Here is a 19080-nt window from a genome sequence, read left to right on the forward strand (position 1 = left end):
GTTGTTTTTGCAGATTCATATAGCGCTTACTCGACCTGAAGGTATTGGAGCGCTTTACATGATCACCAGTTACGTTAAAGGACACACTCATTTTTGTTATGCACGGGGAGATTAAGTGATTTGCCCAGAATCACAGGATGCTGAGCCACTGGAGCCAAACTCTAGTATGTTTCAGGTTCAGCGGTGAACCTGTGTTCTGCCAAGAGTATTCATTATGTACCACCCTCCCCCCAATATTCAATACAGTTGACATTAGAAACTCTCTTTACACCCACTCCTTGGGCAGCAGCGCAGGTCCAATCCCCTCCCCTGAATGGAACGTTAGAACTGTCCGTTGCCAGCCCATTCGCCAACAAACCCATAACCTGTACAACATCAGTATTAAGGGCACCATACTCCTCATGTTGTTGTGTTTGTTTTGTAGCTTAGGTTGGTGCATAGTATCCCATACTCCCTTGTTTAATGCCATGCAAGTGGTCGAGCCGACAGAAGAGTACGAGGCTAAGGCCTCCAGCTCTCTTCCTGTGTCTCCGCCTCTTAGGAGGGAAGAGCGAGGCCTCCCGCAGACAGCGAATTGTTTAACACCGTAGTTCCCACTCTACCCCCATCAGTAGCTTGTATACTGCGGGTCACGCTCTAAAGTGTGTGTAATCTACAGTAGTGTACCCGAGTACTGCTAAGAGTGTTTATCTGAGGCCGTGGTCTAGTGTGTTTAAGGTTCAGTGGTGTACCAGAGTACTGCTGAGAGTGTTTATCCAAGGCCGTGCTCCTAACTTTTAAAACATTGCAGTGAGAATAGTAATGAGGCAAAAAAAAATCGATCATGTCATACTGGTCATAGATCAACTGCGCTGCAAATGTTTTGAAGAAAATGTGAATACAACCAATTTGTGGGTCAAGTGCATTGATGTTAGGTCGAGTAGAAAATTCTAGTCACTAGACCTGCAGGTCAAGTGCGATTTTTAAGATTTGTCAAGCCCTGCTTCATAGGGTAGAGTTGCATGTCATACAGTTGAGTGACTTGTCATGAAGTGGAGTATCGTACCATACAGCAAAGTTGAGTGGTGTGTCGTATAGTGGAGTGGAGTGGCATGGCCTGTTATGTTGTACAGTGTATTTGAAAATTACGTAGTGTAAAAATGGCTGAATATTTGTTGATGACATTTTTCAGAAATTTACAATATGGTGTGCAGAGTACTATATAAAGGCACACATTGTTTTCTACGCCAAAAAGGATACAGCAATGACACAAGCACACATTTTAGTTCTATGATGTTCTGCATGCTTATGTTGTTTGTCCCTGTGCATGGTAAGGCATGTCCCAGCAGATAAGACATGGTAATCTGACAACCGATGAGTACTTAGCACCAGTTATTTACCACCAGTACTGTCGATATACCGGCATGATTGTGAATGTTCACTGGATATCACTAGCCAGCACTGGCGATAAAAGAGGCATGAACACAGCCTAGACTAAAGGCATATATCTAAAGCTATTGTTCTATTTGTATTTCCTTTACAGGTATTCTACATTTTTATGGAGGACACACAAACGGTCAGTCCTCGATGCATGAGATACACTCCTTAGCACAAGTGTGAAAATGCAATTCACGTGGTAAAAATCTTTTACCACTCACTTATTTTCACTTATACACACCGTTTTTTGAGAGGTCCTGAAGAACGCCCTCCTTATTTTTTCCTTGCGCTGAAACATGTCGACCACCTGATGATACATACAGCTACACATAGTGCTTGTAATATGTCATCCACTCTCTATTGAATTTTAACCAAACCCCAGAACTCCAGGAATAAAGTAACAGGCAGTATTCTGGAGGTATTTTTAATAGTAAATTCACACACTTAATCACACATCACATCACCTCAAAAGAACCCGCTCCACTGTAGCCAGGTGTCGCAGCACAGCCAGGTGGCATTCGGCCGCCTGGCTGGGACCCGATGATGAAGCATGACACCAACCAGGTTGGTGTGTGGGGGTTTTATTAACAAACCTTAGAAGTGCTAACACTTTAAACACGTCAAACAGCAATTATTCCTAGCTGTCTCTTTCTGTTTATCAAAAAGTGCAGAGTAAGGCGTCAGTAATTTGAGCTGTTTGCATTTTTCCAGATTTACTAAGCAACGCTGGACGATGCATTATGGCCTTTAAATGTATCATTATTTTTCTCTACCTTTTACCATGATCCTAAAGTGGTAAAATATGAGGAAAGATTAAAAGCCCAATGAATACCTAGATCTAACCCCCTTTACCAGAACATCACCAATATGTGGTCAAAATAACATTACTGCCTTTAACTTTTATAAAAGCAGTCATTATACAATTTAATTATGAGGACACTGACTACACGCCCAGGTAAATGAGTGTCTGACATGCTCTATGCTACAAAAGCACTCAGATATTTCCCCCAGAGATGGATGCGATTTTCTATTAGAGGGGGCAATGAGGACTCCGCGGACTTCACTGACCAGAAAATATCAAGCAAGGAGAACTGACACTATGCTCTGTGCTTCAAAGGATTATCGGTCTTCCAGCAGTGCAGGAGCCTCTTGCTGTGGGAGGGGGCATTGAGGAATACACTGACTTAAGGGATTAAAAAGCTTCAAGTCCAGGTGAAGGCTGATACTATGTGCTGTGCAACAAAGATACTCTTCAGAAAGCACCTGCTGTCAGAGGGGGCTTTGAGGACTGTATGGACTTTACGGATCAGGAAGATTTAGCCCAGGTGAAGGAGGGGCTAAAACTATGTACTACCAAAACGACTTGATCTTCCAGCAGAGAGGGATGCATGTGGGACATGCCTGGAACATGCCCGGGTCAAGTCCAAGCCAAGAGTGGGCCCATCTGCACCTATCCATGCTTGGTTGAGACCAGGCAGGGCCATCCATCTTGGTCATGTTTTGAAAACCAACAAGCAGAGTAAGTTCAACATCCCACCTCCAAAAAGCTACCATAAGTGTGCATATAAGGGCTCCAATGTAATGTCTTTACAACATTGACAATGGGAGCTATTACTGATGTGATTACAACAGTGGAAAAGAAACTGAGTTAAGGGACAAGTGCTTCAACTGCTTCCAGGGAGAGAAATTATGTGGGCCCATGTTGTCCCCTGGAATCAGTCCTGTTGATTGTGGTACAACCACATCACTAACCAGTAATTCTCATACAGTAGAGGTCAGAATAAGAGGCCCACTGGGCTCTCTAAGGTGGAAAGAAAAAAGAAAAGGCAAACAGAGGGCCCTGGATCAAACAAGGGTGTGTATTATCAAGCCATTTATCGCTGCATTAGCTGCACTTCAGTGCCTCTAACGTGTTTCTTAATGCCCTATTACCAAGCCGATGCTAACAGGCCTTAGCGACAGCTTTCCGGCGTTAACAGACATCTTTTTTATTGCCTTGCATGCCAGCGATAGTTATCGCTAATGACATGCAAAGTAGGTGTTCCTTCTCAAATGTCATGAAAAATGATGCTAACACCACATCGCACTATTAGCAATGATGGCCCGGACCCGCACAGTGAAAAAAAAGTCATGCTGAGGCCCCTTAGCTGCAGGAACTTATGGCCAGAAAAACCTGGTCTAAAAATGGTGATAAATAGAGGTATATAAAGAAGAGTAGCTCAGAGCCCCATCTAAAGACCCAGTGATGCCATTAAAGTACTAATCATTCAGCTTGGAGCTCCACAAAGGCAACAACCACCACTGCCTCTGCCACCTCTCTCAGGACCACCACTGAGGCAGCGCCATAGAAGGCAGTGGGCCCTGTGCAGACATCTCAGCCTTGCAGACCTAACTCAATGACAATGTCATTGCTCACTACAGGCTCAAAAGGACATCCATCCAACACATCCTGAACCTTATAGCCCACAGGCTGATGGCACAAAGACAGCGGACAGCCAACATCCCTCCACAGATTCCTGCAGGTGGTAGGGCAATTGACTGCACACATGTCCTGTTTGGGCCCCCTGCAGATAGCGCACACATATACCACAACAGAAAGCACACCCATTCTATGAATGTGCAGGCAATAGTGGACCACCGGGGACTGTTCACCAATGTTATAGCCACGTTTCCAGGGAGTGTGCATGATTCCTACATCTTCCGACAGTCCATCATAAATCAGTGCTTCCAGAATGGCACATACGAAAATGCAGTTATTGTTGGTAAGTACTAACTTAACAGACCAAATGCCTCAACTCCACATACATACAACTCTTAAGTGTTAGAATGTACATGTTACAATCCCACATACAACCTGGCAATCAACATACCCACTTCCCAGACCCAATATGAAAGGGAATTGTGGGAAGCTATGTAGACAAACCATCCCCAAAGGCTTAGCCCCTCCGAAACTCATTTGCAAATGTGGGGAGAGGTGGGAACCACGTATGTGTAATGGGCTGAATGAAGTTGTTGGCCCACCAGGTGATGTCACATGATGATGGTTTCATTATGAGGATGAGGACTGATGTCTCCTCTGCATATAGCACCCCCCAGCGGTTGATCATCCATGTTCGCCACCAAAGGTTAGATCAAAAACATTTTTTAGAAAGTTTCCATACTTTTCAGGGTTCAATGCATCCAATCCGGAATCATTTTACTTTACAAATGTAAACAAAACAGGAATGAAAAGTATGTTAACAAATACCAAACAAATGTATCTGCAACCTTTTATGCTCAGCTGTCTAGACTAGGTTTCGACTTGTGGAAAGACTACATTGAAACAAAAACTGTCTGGGGCACAAAAGATTGGCAGGTACAGGGTATAGAAGCTTTATTTAGAGCCTGCATCATCCCTGAGAAAATTATGTTTTTGAATGACACTGTCTAACAGATGTCTTGCCTTGGGTTAGCCAAGATAAAAGACTTGAACAACCCGTCTATACCCACACCTACACCTGAGAGCAGTAACACTTCAGAGGGGGAGGTCGACTTACATACTATTTTGCATCACAACAGTACAGAACCAGATTGGGAAAAATGGTTAATCTGGCCCAGAGACACACACAACTGTCAAGATAGGTTCCTGAACAAAGCACGGGGATTCGAATTCAATAGGCCAGATCCAAGATATGTTCAGAGGCAGCATCCAGGTATAGTAACAACATACAGTGTAGGGAAACTGTGCCTTGAATGGTTACATAGATGTACACTTAAGGATATAAAACAACACTTATCTTTACTTAAAGAGCGCGCTGATCTTAGGGAATTCTTGCTAGGACCAAGAACACAGTGTCATAAACATTTTATATATGTCGGTAGCTAAGCTGCTTTTAATGAAGCATGGAAGTTTACGCAAGCAGAGACTGCAGAAAGAATACAAGATATTGATTGTATTCATTTAGAGAAAACTCTCTCTGTGGTTGACAATGGGTTAACGACTCTGTCGTCCAGGATATTCCATTTCGACAGCATAGTGTCTTCTGCCATAGACATCATGGAACAGGACTTGGTCATGTTGCAACATGGTCAGTCGCAATTACGTTCTATCATGCTATTAGGCTGGACGTTGCAAAACCTTTGTTCAGGCTATGTGCCTTGGCATTTAATCAATACTATGTCACAGTTGTCAGAATTCAATCTCACTGATAAACAGATCAAACTGGCAGATAGAGGAGCAGACTATACAGTGCTGAGCATTGAAAATCTGGAAAGATTGCCATTTACTGTCGCTGAAAAGCCAGCTACTGAATGGATTATATATGGAACAATCACTCTGCCTGTTACAATTTTCCATTTTCAGTATTACCAAAAACATATACCAGCAGGCACATATAAAAAGTTGGTTAAAGAATACATCAAGACATCCTGTGAATTACCGTACACTTACAGATGTTGGAGTGGGGGGTCGTGAAGTGTTTCTTAGCGGTAAAAACTGTGAAAAATCACTAAGTGGTTCCCTCCTCTGCCAGGGTATACACTTGCACGGGACCTGTGATGGTTCCTCTAACAACTTATCCTGCCACCTGCAAGGTTCACCGGCCACGGTGATTGCTGTGGCATGTTGCCAGGAATACCATATCTAGTAACTGTGTCAGCCAGGGTCACTTGCTGTCTGCAAGAAGTGTTTCCAAAAACCAAGACAGACCAGGAGTCACCTTTATGGCCTTCACTGAACATCTCTTCTATACTAATTGATACTTTAAGCAGAATGAAAGCCATTCTTTTGCAAAAAACTGTGCCATTGACCTCGGCCAAAGAAACCTATAATCTGCAAGTCACAGGACTTCTGCAGAGATACATGCCCTCTTAACTACAAATTTTCCTATACAGTGGAGAAGTGTGGCTCAAAGGTTAGAGCGGCAGACCCTGATGCAGAGGTCTGGCCAGGGAACAGGGTTCAATTCCCCCCTCTGAGGGTCTTGGGCTCAATTTCCTCAGACCTGATAATTCTCGCCTCGGTGCCTATTCTAATCATGGGTCCCACTCTGCAACTCTGGGCAATAGCTTGCTTAATTTCCACAATGGGCCCAACAGCGCTGGGATGCCTGGCTTCACCTTGGGGGTGCCCAGGAGTGGGCATTTCACAGGGAAAAGCCAGGAAGGGTTCCACAGCGGTATCCATACAGCACCAAGACAACTCAGGTTATAAGTGTGCTATACAAGTACGAATTAATTTCATTTCATTTCTCAGAAATGTTAAGTCGTATCTTAAACATGTCTGATACGAGCGGTATTGTACATATATTTAAGACCGTATTTTCTGGACTGTTAGCACCTTTTGAAAAAGTCCTAGGAATATTTCCAAACTTCATGCACTCTGTGTTTGGCAGATTGCCTCTCATTTTGGGACTCGTTGCAGGGATAATATTTTTGCTCCTACTGCTGTGATATGGCATGTCAATTCACCAGCAACACCCATTCTCCATGGAGTCAACTCTACTGCTGATGAACTGTCGTCAGCGCATCGTTCAAATTTTGGAACTACCTTATCTAAGAGAATTAAATACCACATGGTTTCTATCATTCAGACTAATTTGGCAAGATTGCATCTTACCTGTTCTACGCTGCCTGCTATTTGGAGAAGAATGCGTGTTAGCATCATGTCTCACACTCCCATCAGTCATGCCAACAGATGTTGATACATTGCTTGAACCAGTAACGGCCCATACACTGTGTTGTCCCCAACGGCTACAAATTCTGATGACGGCATTCGTTGAGATCTCACAGACGTAAAATGCTACTGTTGAGCTACGAGAACCGACAGGCACACAGGTACCTTCTGAATTGAACATTGCTAATGCAACCAATGCTGATGGCGATGCTTCACATCTCTGTGCGGTTGATCTTCTTAACGAGGTAATCCAAATTTCACCTACAATGGTAGACACATTTTTTACATACTTACAAGATTTGATATTTTCTCCTAACAAAAACACTGACTTTTTATTTGGTACACAGTGTTCTGAGAGACTCTGAATATGACCTTCATTTTTTCAAAACAAATTTCTAACTTTGAGACTCTTTTTTCTATGATTATTAATTTTTCCAAATTTGTATTTTTCGTTTTTGGCACAAAGTAATCTGCTTAAGGTAGAACTATTCATAGAGAACTAGAATTCTTTGGAAAACTTCTAGAGCCAATATTTGACCTTGTCCTCATAACAATAGTTATATGTATTCTGACATGAAATGGTTTTGGCATCTTTTCTTTTCTCTATTTCAAATGTATTTTCGTGATTCATTCAGATAGCATTTTCAATGTCAACTATATGCTTAGAATAAAACATTGATTTGAATGCGTACAGCACCAATGCTTGTTTGTGTACAACCACTACCAATGCATTTTTATGTATTTTGGGTGGGTTTTAAACACTTGTTGTATAGATAGTTTTACAGATACGTTTATACATGTTTAGAACTTAGTATTTAGTAGAAATCATACATAGGAAAGTGGAGTGGGTGTTTTATGACGTTTTATATTCCGAATGAGTTTTCCGATTCATGCTCTTAAATAGGTACAAATCGTGTTGCCCTTATATAGGCATAGAAATCAAGCCCTTATTTAGACATAGCCTATGCAGTCCGAATACAGTCATTGCTACTTCCATCTGTTCATCAATGTCACTAATTCTTGGAAAACCAGACTCTTAAGACGTTACGGGCTTCCCCTTGTTTGAATATTCATTTCTCCAAGAACTCAGTTATTTTACAATGAACATCTATTCCTTAGGGGTTCATTCATTACGTTCATATACCCGACTTTACGTCAAACATGGCATTCCTAAACACCTTGAAGGTATAAATATACCTTCACTTGCTATGGCAAAGCACTGTGTGGTTCTTGCAGTTCGACGACCTACTTGCCCTACTCAGCTTGCCACAGCAAGTGCAGTGGAACCCGACTCTACAGCTGACGCACTGATCAGGAAGCTGCCCTCCTCTGCTAAAATTCCAGCTCCAGTGTTTCTGACTCCTCTTGCCTGGTGTTGGGAAATCGAGTCTGAGACAGAGATACCAGACCTCCTTCATTCTAAGGTATGGAGCTGATTAGAACCTAGAGAAACCTTTGGAAAAATTCTAGGCAAAACTAAACCTATGCTAAAGACCATACTTACTTCCCTCGTACTATACCTAGGTTAGGTACATTAGGGTAGGTGTATTTTAGAAGCACCAGTTGAGTATTTTAGCCTGTGTTATTTTTTTTTTGTTTAAGAAGATTTATTGGATTTTCAATTACAAGAAATACAAGAGAAAATAAAAACAATAAAATGAAAAAGCCATAATATACACTGCATATTATAAAACATAAGAGAAAGGCAATATTGTAATGGATTAATTTAAGTATAACCTTAGGGAAAGAAGAGAAAGAAAAGAAGGAGAAAAAGAGGGGAATGATAGAAAAAAGAGAAGGAAAGACAGAAAGGTAAGAAAGGTTCAAAAAGTTGTAGAAGAATAATATAAAAGAAAAGAGAGAAAAAAGAAGGAATTAATGTACAGGAGTACGAGTAGATAGATATGATGAAAAGGGAAGCCAAAGAAGAACATATTTTATTTATTGAGAGAGAGAAAGGGAGGAAACAGTCGCAATTCTATGGTTGTCACAAATAAAATTCCACCAAGTTAATGAAGAGAGTGTAGAATTATCTTTCCAAGATGATAAGATAACTTTAAAAGCTAATGCAATAAAAAGATCAAATAACAAGGAAATAGGAGAGGAGTCATCAACATCAGGCGATAAAGAACCTAGAAATACATTCTGTAATGATAATATAAGATCACACTTAAAAATGTTCATGCATATACACCAAACAGATTTCCAAAACATAAATACATTAGAACATTCATAAAGTTGTTGCTTCAATGTGCCAGTATCAGTAGAACAAAACCAGCATAGAGGAGAAGAATAGGGAGAAAATTTAGAAATCCCAACAGGGGTTATAACAGCTCTATTATAAATGAAATATAGAGATTGGGTAATGCGAGCAGCAGCAGAAACTTTAAACAGTTTAGACCACAATTTATCCCAAGTGCTAATGGTAAAAGAAACAGACGAGTCAGTTTCCCATGCAATTTCGACAGGGGATTTAGGTCTCTCAATAACATTTGATAACAATAACTTATATACAAGAGCAGCTTTAGGTGTGTGTGTGTGGAATAAAAGATATAAATGAGAGGATGGGCTAAGAGAAGGTGTAACATCTGAAAGGGCAAAAGTATTTAATTGTGATTGTAAGGCGTTGATAATTATATTATATTCTTGAATACATGAATCAGGTAAGTGATATTGTGCTTGTAAAGTAGAAAAAGAGATAATAAAATTTTGGGAAACCAATTGGTGAATGAAAATAGTTCCCTTCTCTTTCCAAAATTTGTAGTAGAAGGATTTACCTTTATATTTAGGATATTTGTTATACCAAATTGTGGAGGCTAAAAAACATTGCAAAGGAGTAAAATCATTTGAAAATATATTATATAATAAACTCTGAGAGTATTTTAAGATTAGGTTATGTGACAGGAAGGTGCTGTTGGACATAAAAAGGACATTTTGAAAAGAAAAGTCTTTTAGCTAGGAGCGTTCAAAAACAACCAATCTGGGAATAGGAATGTCAGCAAAATCATGGGATAAAGCAAAGGCTTGCTTGATTAAAAAAGCTGAATGATAAGCTCTAAAATTAGGAAAACGAACACCACCCTCAGATTGAGGTCGAATAAGTCTGGTAAGAGCAATACGCGGGTGTTTCTTGTTCCACAAACATTTTGTACATGTAGAGTTAATTTGAGAAAAAAAGGAAATAGGAATTTGAATAGGTAACATAGATAATGTGTAGAGAACATGAGGAACAATCATCATTTTAATAGTATCTAAACTACCCCACCAGAAAAGATATAGGGGAGACCAAGTATGAAGAAGCGATTTGATTTTAGTGAGTAACGAATCAAACGTGTATTTAAGTGTGGCATGCAACGAGGAGTAATACCAAATACCAAGGTATTTGATTTTAGTGGGGCACCAAGTAAAATTAGTGTTGTTAAACATAAACTGATAACATATGGAGTTTAAGGGTAAAACCTCTGTCTTTGAGAGGTTTCAATTATAACCAGAAATACTGGAATATAATTGGACCTCTTCCAGAAGGGTGGGAGGGATTCGGTAGGGTTCGACATGTAAATTAAGATGTCATCTGCATAGGCAGATATTTTAGACTCAATGGAGGTATGAGTAAAGTCAGATATTCGTGAGTTAATACGGATATGTTTCAGAAAAGGTTCAAGACAAAAAGTAAGGATGAAAGTGGGCATCCCTGTCTTGTACCTCTAGATAAAAAAAAAGATTTGGAAAAATGAATATTAACAAAAATACTAGCTCGAGGACAGGAGTATAAAAATGTAATAAACGAAATAAAAGTAGGGCCAAAACCAAACCATAGAAGAGTTTTAAACATAAATTGCCAGTTAATGCAATCAAATGCCTTTTCGGAGTCCAGTGACAATGCTGCAAGGGGAGATTTATATTTTTTAGCATATCAAATAATGTTTGCGAACATTCGTGCATTGTCTGATGTCAGTCTACCCTTAAAAAATCCAACTTGATCAGTTTTAACCAATAAGGGAATAATCGCTTCAAGTCTTGACGCAAGTATCTTGGCAAATATTTTACAATCATAATTTATTAAAGATATAGGCCGAACTTTTTTACACTGGGAATGGTCTTTATCTGGTTTGGGGATGATAATAATTAGGGCATCCATAAAAGAGCCATAAGCTTTGGCATCCTTAATAAAAGAGTTACAAAGTGCTAGGAGGTGAAGGACAAAAATGGAGGTAAAGGTAGCATCAAACTCAACGGATAAACCATCAGGGCCAGGAGCTTTAGATTTTTTTAAAGAATTAATGGCATTAATTATTTCCTGAGATGTGATCTCTTTTTCCAATGTATTGAATTCATCTGGAAGAGATGGGGGTGAAGGAAGACCTGAGAAGAAGGTATTTAAATTTTGATTAGAGGGAAAGGTATCATCAGAATATAGAGACCTATAAAACTCATGAAAAACCTCTACAATATCTTCATCTGATGACACCATTTTGTTAGTAGATTCATTAAAGATGGGACCAATCTTTTTACGTTCAGACTTAATTTTCAAATAATTGGCAAGCATTTTACCCGCTTTATTTTGACCACCATGATATTTGGATTTTATTTTGAGAAGAATATTACAAGCTTCAATCGTTGCTAATTTATTGAGTTCAGATGTGGCCTTAATTAGTTCATGGAGAGTAGAAGAGGATTTGGAGGTGAAGTATTTGTGTTCTAGTAATTTCAGATGAAGTAATTGATCAGCATATTTTTCCGCATGGCCTTCTTTTTAATTGAGACATATGAAATAGTGAAGGCACAACAAGAGGCATTAAAGGCATCCCAATTATTAGATACAGAGGTATCCAGGGTATTATTAAAATTAAAACAATCATTAATAAACTTGGTAGCTTCTTTAAAGTAAGCAGTGTCAGATAATAGAAAACCATTAAGTTTCCAGCGACTAAATTGAGGAGAGGTAAGCGAGAGGTCAAGGACAGCATGTACAGGAGCATGGTCAGAAATAAAAATGGAACCAATTTCTGAAGATTGAATAGAAGGAAGCAGGGATTTACTAACTAGAACATAATCAATCCTAGAACGAGTGTGATGGACATTAGAAAAAAAGGTATATTCAAGTAAGTCAGGATTACATGTCTTCCAAACATCATAAAGTGGACGAGAGGTAATGGCCGAATGAAAAGCTTTGTGAGATTTATCAGGATTAAACTTGCATTTAGATAATCTATCAGAAAAAGGCTATATCCATTCGTTAAGATCGCCAGCAACAACAATATCAGGGCAATCTAAAGAGGATATTAACATTTTAATGTCAGCCCAAAACTTGGGATCAGGTTTGACAGGGCCATAAATATTCAACAAAACTAGAATTTTGTTATGTATACCAACCTTTGCCATTACCCAACGTCCATCATCATCATTCTGTGTAGACAAAATTTGTACAGATAATGACTTATGAAATAGTATGGCAACACCCCCTTTTTTGTTAGAAGCAGGAGAATAAACAATTTGCCCCACCCAATGCCTTTTCAACTTTAGAGATTCTGCATCAGTACAATGATTTTCTTGGAGAAATGAAGCCTGAGAATCAAGCTTGGATAAATGAGACAGTACCTTTTGTCGTTTGATGGGGTGTCCAAGACCACGAACGTTTCACGTGACAAACTTACACATACTGGAGGATTAGGAGGGTAAGATACATGTGGAGTTGAGACACAGCAAAGGTAGAGCTATAAAAAATAAAACAGCACACATGAGATGTATACAACGATAACAACGCAAAGGAAAGGAAAAAAACACACACCATACGATTATACACAAATAGCAAATTGAATATAGTGAACAATGGAAGAAAAAATGGCGAAATGATATGAAAGGAGATAAAGGACACACAGTACCAAAAGACAGGACTAAAATTGAAATTGATAAATAAAGGGAAAGAAGAGGAAGGAAGAAGAGAAGAAAAGAAAATGAAAGAAGAAGTAAACAAACAGATCAAGGTAAAGTAACCAGATCTGTAAGAAGAGAAGAAATCGAATAAGAAGGAGCATAGTGACGCAAGATGGTACGGACCTCAGAACAAGAATAAAAAGATAAATGAGAAAATGAAAGCCTCAGCAGTTTAAATAATAAATGCACATTTTGGTGAGAATAAATAGACAAGTAAATAAGTCACAATGACAATCCTGCAAAATTAAATAAGTCAAGTATTAGTGTCCATTCCATTTGATGAAAGGTTGTGAAGATAAAGTTTGAGTTTTTCCTGATCCTCAAAAGATCTTAACCGACCATCATGAGTAATCTTGCAGAGACAATGATAAAGTATCCCATATTGAATATTAAGTTGTTGGAGATGTGGAAGTAAGGCAAGGAATTATTTGCGGCGAGCATTCGTTGCATTGGAAATATCTTGTGACAGGAAGATATTATGACCAGACCATATAAGACGACGTTTGAGTTTGGCAGCTTTTAAAATAGTCATTAGTTCAGTAAATTCCCAAAAAAGCATTATGATACCACAAGGTTTTGGAGCATTAGTGTTTAAACGCCCCAGACGATGTGCCCTTTGTATGTTGAGAGGAGTAGATAAAGCCTGAAAATCCATGAGTTCAGGAAGGTATTTCTGTAGAAAAAGAACCATGTTGGACCCTTCAATATTTTCCGGAAGACCATACAGACGTAGGTTATTCCTACGATTTCGATTTTCAAGGTCCTCTGTATGAAGTTTTAGGTTATGAATTTCCTGCTCTAACATTGGAATTTTGGTAGAGACATCCTGTAGGTCACTAACACGTTGTTCTAGTTCTGATACCTTCCCCTCCATAACAATCCATCTCTCCTCAATTTGTTTTAATTTTTCATTAGTCGCAGACATGAATGGTTAAAGACCACGGACCTCATCTAAAATGGAATCCAAAACTGGGTTTTGAGATGAATGAATGGGAGACGGTGGATCATTTTTATGTCTCTTAGGTTTAGTACCAGATATGGAGGACCTGGCATTGTGGATATCAGTAGCCATTGTAGCAAGTAAAAAAAAACTCACTAGGATTAAAATGGAGTTAAGCACAGGAAGACACTGCCAAGGATGTGATGATCAGATCAAAGAGTGTCTTCAAAAAACACAGATACTGACACAAATTATAAAAATGTAATTCCTCAGAAAAGCTCAGTCAAATAAGGAGGGTGTAGCAACTCCACATTATATACGAGGAAAATTGATACAACAGAGGACATATCAATATTGGTGCGAAAGGTAGTTGGTCATCAGTAGCATAAAGCGGGTGTCGTCATCTCAAAATACTGTATAAAGCATACAAAATACAATCCAGAACATTGTAATAAACTTGCAGGGGAAGCAGCACATCAGCATAAACGTGGGCTTAGTGGCCTAAAATGGCGACCGCCCACATCTACAGTATACAGAGTAGTGCTGCAAAATGAACGAGGCTTGAGAGAGGCGGGATATCAAGCACAATGTGTACACCCCGCACACAGCATAACCAACAAATCATTTGCAACAAGTCCAGATTTGTGTGATCATGGGGTGGTCAATTTATGAAAGGTATTGCCTCACTGGAACGGAAGAGCTTCCCGTCAGAAGAACAAGAAATATGCTAAGAAACAGTCTTGAAACAAATGCTCACCCCTTAAACTTCGACATAGGAGTTGTTAAGCATATTCAGTTGCACAGCGTCCAATTGCAGGAATATTCAATTGTAGAGCGGTGAAAATACTGGGTGAATTGCAAGACGCGGGCTCAGCGGCCTAAAATGGCGGCCGCTCGCACCTCCGGTATGAAGAAAAATGACCACGAGCAGCAGCAGTGAGAAAACGGCACGTCAGAGTCCGAAATGCGGGCTACAGACTCACCGCATACTTGTAGAGGAAAACCCGTCACTCCGATAGTGAAGCAACCTGAAATAGGGCTCAATAGAAGTATTCAAGTCCCGCACTGAAGCGGAGCTCACGCCGGGTCTGCTATTCCTCCTCGTCACTCAAGCCACGCCCCCATGAATTTATTTTTAAATGGCTTAGAAACCATACAATCCTATTACAGTATTATTTTATACTACTGTTTATGATGTATGCATTATACTTTGCATTCTGTCTAACAATTGTAGCAGTTCACCTCTCTTGCTTGAGAAAGAAGACTGTTTAATAATTCCTTTTATTGAAAACGCATGTCTCACTATTTCTTTGCAACTCTGTAGAAACGAAGCATGGACGATTGAGTGAGTAAAATAGTTATCTATTGTTTCCACGACTCTGAAGATATGTTCTTATTCTTGGGGAAACAAAATTGTCATGTTTATGCGGTTGTCAAAAACTAATCCCGTCTTGTATATTCGAGAAAGTTTTTAGTGACCTCTGAGCTAGCTGGCACTCACTATTAAGTATAGTATATTCAATAGAGACCTACTGACCTACATCATATCTATAGGATATATTATTCCAAAGCGCAGAGCCTATTGGGAATATAGGAACTACACTACAGTGTGGCCTATTGCCATTTAAACGTTCTCATGGCATTGACTTTGAAAAGGGTGGATGAGTTCTATTGCTAGATGGTAGGAGAGCCAGGGTTCCAGTTTGTGTGTGTGTTAGGCCTGCGAATATGCACATATGACCTTAACATTGTTGCACAGTAGGAGTGCCAGTGATGTAACCGTGCAGTGCACACAATCAAATTAGCTTGGAAGGGAAGATCAACTGTGTCGTAATGTAATTAGCATTGATGCTGGTATTCAGTCAGAAGCGACACATGGCTAACATAAAACACAATATAGCACAAATCACACACCACAAACCATCAACACTAACAACACAGCCTGCAAAACCAATATTGGACACATCTCTCCATCACATGTTACAGGTGATCAAGGAAATGCACTCTGCCCGTGGATGATGACACCCCTCCGAAACCCCACCATCCAGGCACAGAGGCAGTATAATGCGGCCCACAGACACACCGGTCCATTGTGGAGCGCACATTTGGCGTGGTAAAGTCGCATTTCCGTAGCCTGGACATCCCAGGTGGCAGACTGCTGTACAGCCCCAAAATGGTGAACAAAATCATACTAACATTTTGTGTATTGCACAATATATGTGTGTGCACCAATGTTCCATGGATCCAAGTGCCTGCTGCACGGGACGATGACGAGGATGAAGATTAAGATGAGGCAGGTGCAGCACACCCCACAGTTAATGCAGCAGGAACTGCCCGCAGAAACCGAATAATAAACAATTTCTTCAACTAAGCATGTCACTTTGTGACAGTCTCTATCAAATGTATATCACTGCAAAATGACTCCAATCATGGTTTGTGTCAACAAAAATACACTACACACATACCCTGTCTGCATGTTACTCTTCAGCATATGTACATCCCTCTGAAAAGAGTATGTTGCACAATGAGTGCAAATAACATCAGAATACTCAATTCCTGTTTGTGAATGTCTCTTCAGTACAGAGATGCTCTTCAGTGTGTCAAATGCACACAAGTACACTTTTCATGGTGTAAATTGTGCTTCCAAACTTAAATATTTTGCATGTCCTTTTGTGTAAATCATGAAATATAGGTGGTCCTCTGTGTAAAAATCCAAATTGTAGGTTGTCGTTTTGGGTCAATAAGTTATTTGAGTGTGTCTGTTGTGTTAATTAAAGAAACATGGGCATGAAATGGGTAAAAGATGAAAAATGGTTGTGAAATGGGGTAAAAGAAGAAAAATGGGCGTAAAATGGGGAAAAGATGAAAAATAGGCATGCAATGGGGTAAAAGATGCAATTAGCTTGGAACCCTCTTCCACTTCAAGATCATAAACCTCTATGACATCAACACCCTCCTGGACTAAGGACACTACGCAGAAGTCATCCTACTCAAACTTTCAGCAGCCTTCAACAATGTCTCCCACCGCACACTAGTCACCAGACTACTTGATGCAGGCATCCAAGGTACAGCCCTGGACTGGATCCGATCATTCCTCACCGTAAGAAGGCAAATGATCAGACTGCCACTATTCATCTCCGATCCCACGACAATCACCTGCAGAGACCCACAGGGATTATCACTAAACCCGAGCCTCTTCAAAATATACATGGCCCCCTCACAGATGTCATCCAACAACACCGACTCAACATCCTATCCCACGCTGACGATACCCAGCTCATTGTCTACCCCACCAAAGACCACACCACCGCCTGAATCAGCGTCCAGAAAGTAATACAACACGGCACAGTCTGGATGATAAACAGCTGCATGAAGCTCAACCCTGAGAATACAGAAGACCTTGTCTTTGTAACCACCCCTTCAGCATGGAACAACACCTGGTGGCTGACGGCCCTCAGAAGACCTCCTCCCCCCGCAGACACGGTAAAAAACCTTTGCATCATACTCGAATCATCACTCAGGATGAACCATCAGTTGAATGCCGTCACCTACAGCTGCTTCAACACACTCCGCATCCTCTGCAAGTCCTTCAAACGGATCCCCCTGAGTAAAGGAAGACAGTCACCTATGCACACAACACCAGCAGACTGTACTACGTAAATGCACTATATGCCGGCATCAACAATTCCATACTCTGCAAACACAAGACAATACAGAACACCGCCGCCAGACTCGTCCTCATCATCCCCAGGTACAAACACATCAGCCAACACCTACGATGACTCCACCGGCTCACAGAGGAGAAAACAGTCAGCTTCAACACTCTCATTTCACGCCTACAAATGCCTACACAACAACGGACACAAATACCTTAATGACAGAATCAACGTACACGTACCCAATAGAAAACTACAATTTACAAAACTCTCACCTCACTGCTCGAAACCCCTTGTATCCATAGAGCCAGGGCATGCAGATGATCTTTCTCTCACATTGCAGCAAAGACCTAGACGAGCTATAGACAGACATCAGACACGCCCCCTCCCTGAACACCTTCATGAAGCCCCTCAAGTTTGCTCTTTGGCCAACAGATCAGCACCCCCCCACCCCCTCGTGAGCCCCACGGGTGAGTAGCACACTTACAATTCCCTTGCTTGTTTAATTGATTTGTTGTGAAATATGCAATTATGGTGTCACATAGGGTGAAAGTTGCAATTTAGGGGGTCATGTGTTGTGAAATATTATATTTAGAGTGTCATTTGTGTGCTAATCAAGCATTCATGTTGTTTTTCGGTCTCTGAAATGAATTTTGCCTTAAGACTGTACATCTGTGTATAAACTTGCTGTTAGCATGAAGATCTGGCCGCTAAAATGATAATGCAATGCTTTTTTCATACGCTTGATGGAAAAATACAACACTTGACAAATTGTACAACACAAAATATTACTGATGAGCCTATTTACATGCAGAATTTCACCACTTTCTTAAAAATGGGCTACAAATACACAGGAAGTGATGTCTGATGGCTTCCTGTCTACTGGAGTAGTGTTTTGAACTTTGTCTTTCTCTTTTGAGCACATTGCTGGTGATTGTGGAGAGTGTTGGAGGTGTTTGGTGGTGCGTGCTGCAGTTTTGAGATTTGGAGAGTGTTGCTGTGTCCTGTTGGTAGTGTCTGTGAAGTGTTGTGTACTTATTTTTTGTCTTTTTTTGTCTCTTGTACTCAATCTCGTTGGGTGTTTGTCTTGGGGTAGTCAACTTTCTTTGTTGTTGTTGGGGATATTTTAGAGGGTTCTTCTTTTTGGCTGTGGCTCACAGGTGTGCAAGGTGATGCCGGCTGGGGGCAGGGAAGGAAGGATGTCCTAGGGGGCATTGGGGGGCTTCTTGTGGATGATAAAATTCTACCTGCCCTTGATGTTGGAGAGGGGAGGGCGTATCCTTCAAGGATACAATGTAAGTGTGCGGAAGATGAGGTGGGAGCGTGTGCGGGTGCAGGTGCTCTGGTTCTTTGGAGTGGACCGTACTGTTCGCCAGTGGAAGCACTGCTGGCAGGATCTGCTGGCCCGTGAAGCTGACCTTCTGGACTACGTGGGAATCATGATTGGCCTTCCGGGTGGTAAGTATAAACTCCACATTTAA

This window comes from Lissotriton helveticus, chromosome 5_1, assembly GCF_964261635.1.
Source record: "Lissotriton helveticus chromosome 5_1, aLisHel1.1, whole genome shotgun sequence".
Classification (NCBI taxonomy): Eukaryota; Metazoa; Chordata; class Amphibia; order Caudata; family Salamandridae; genus Lissotriton; species Lissotriton helveticus.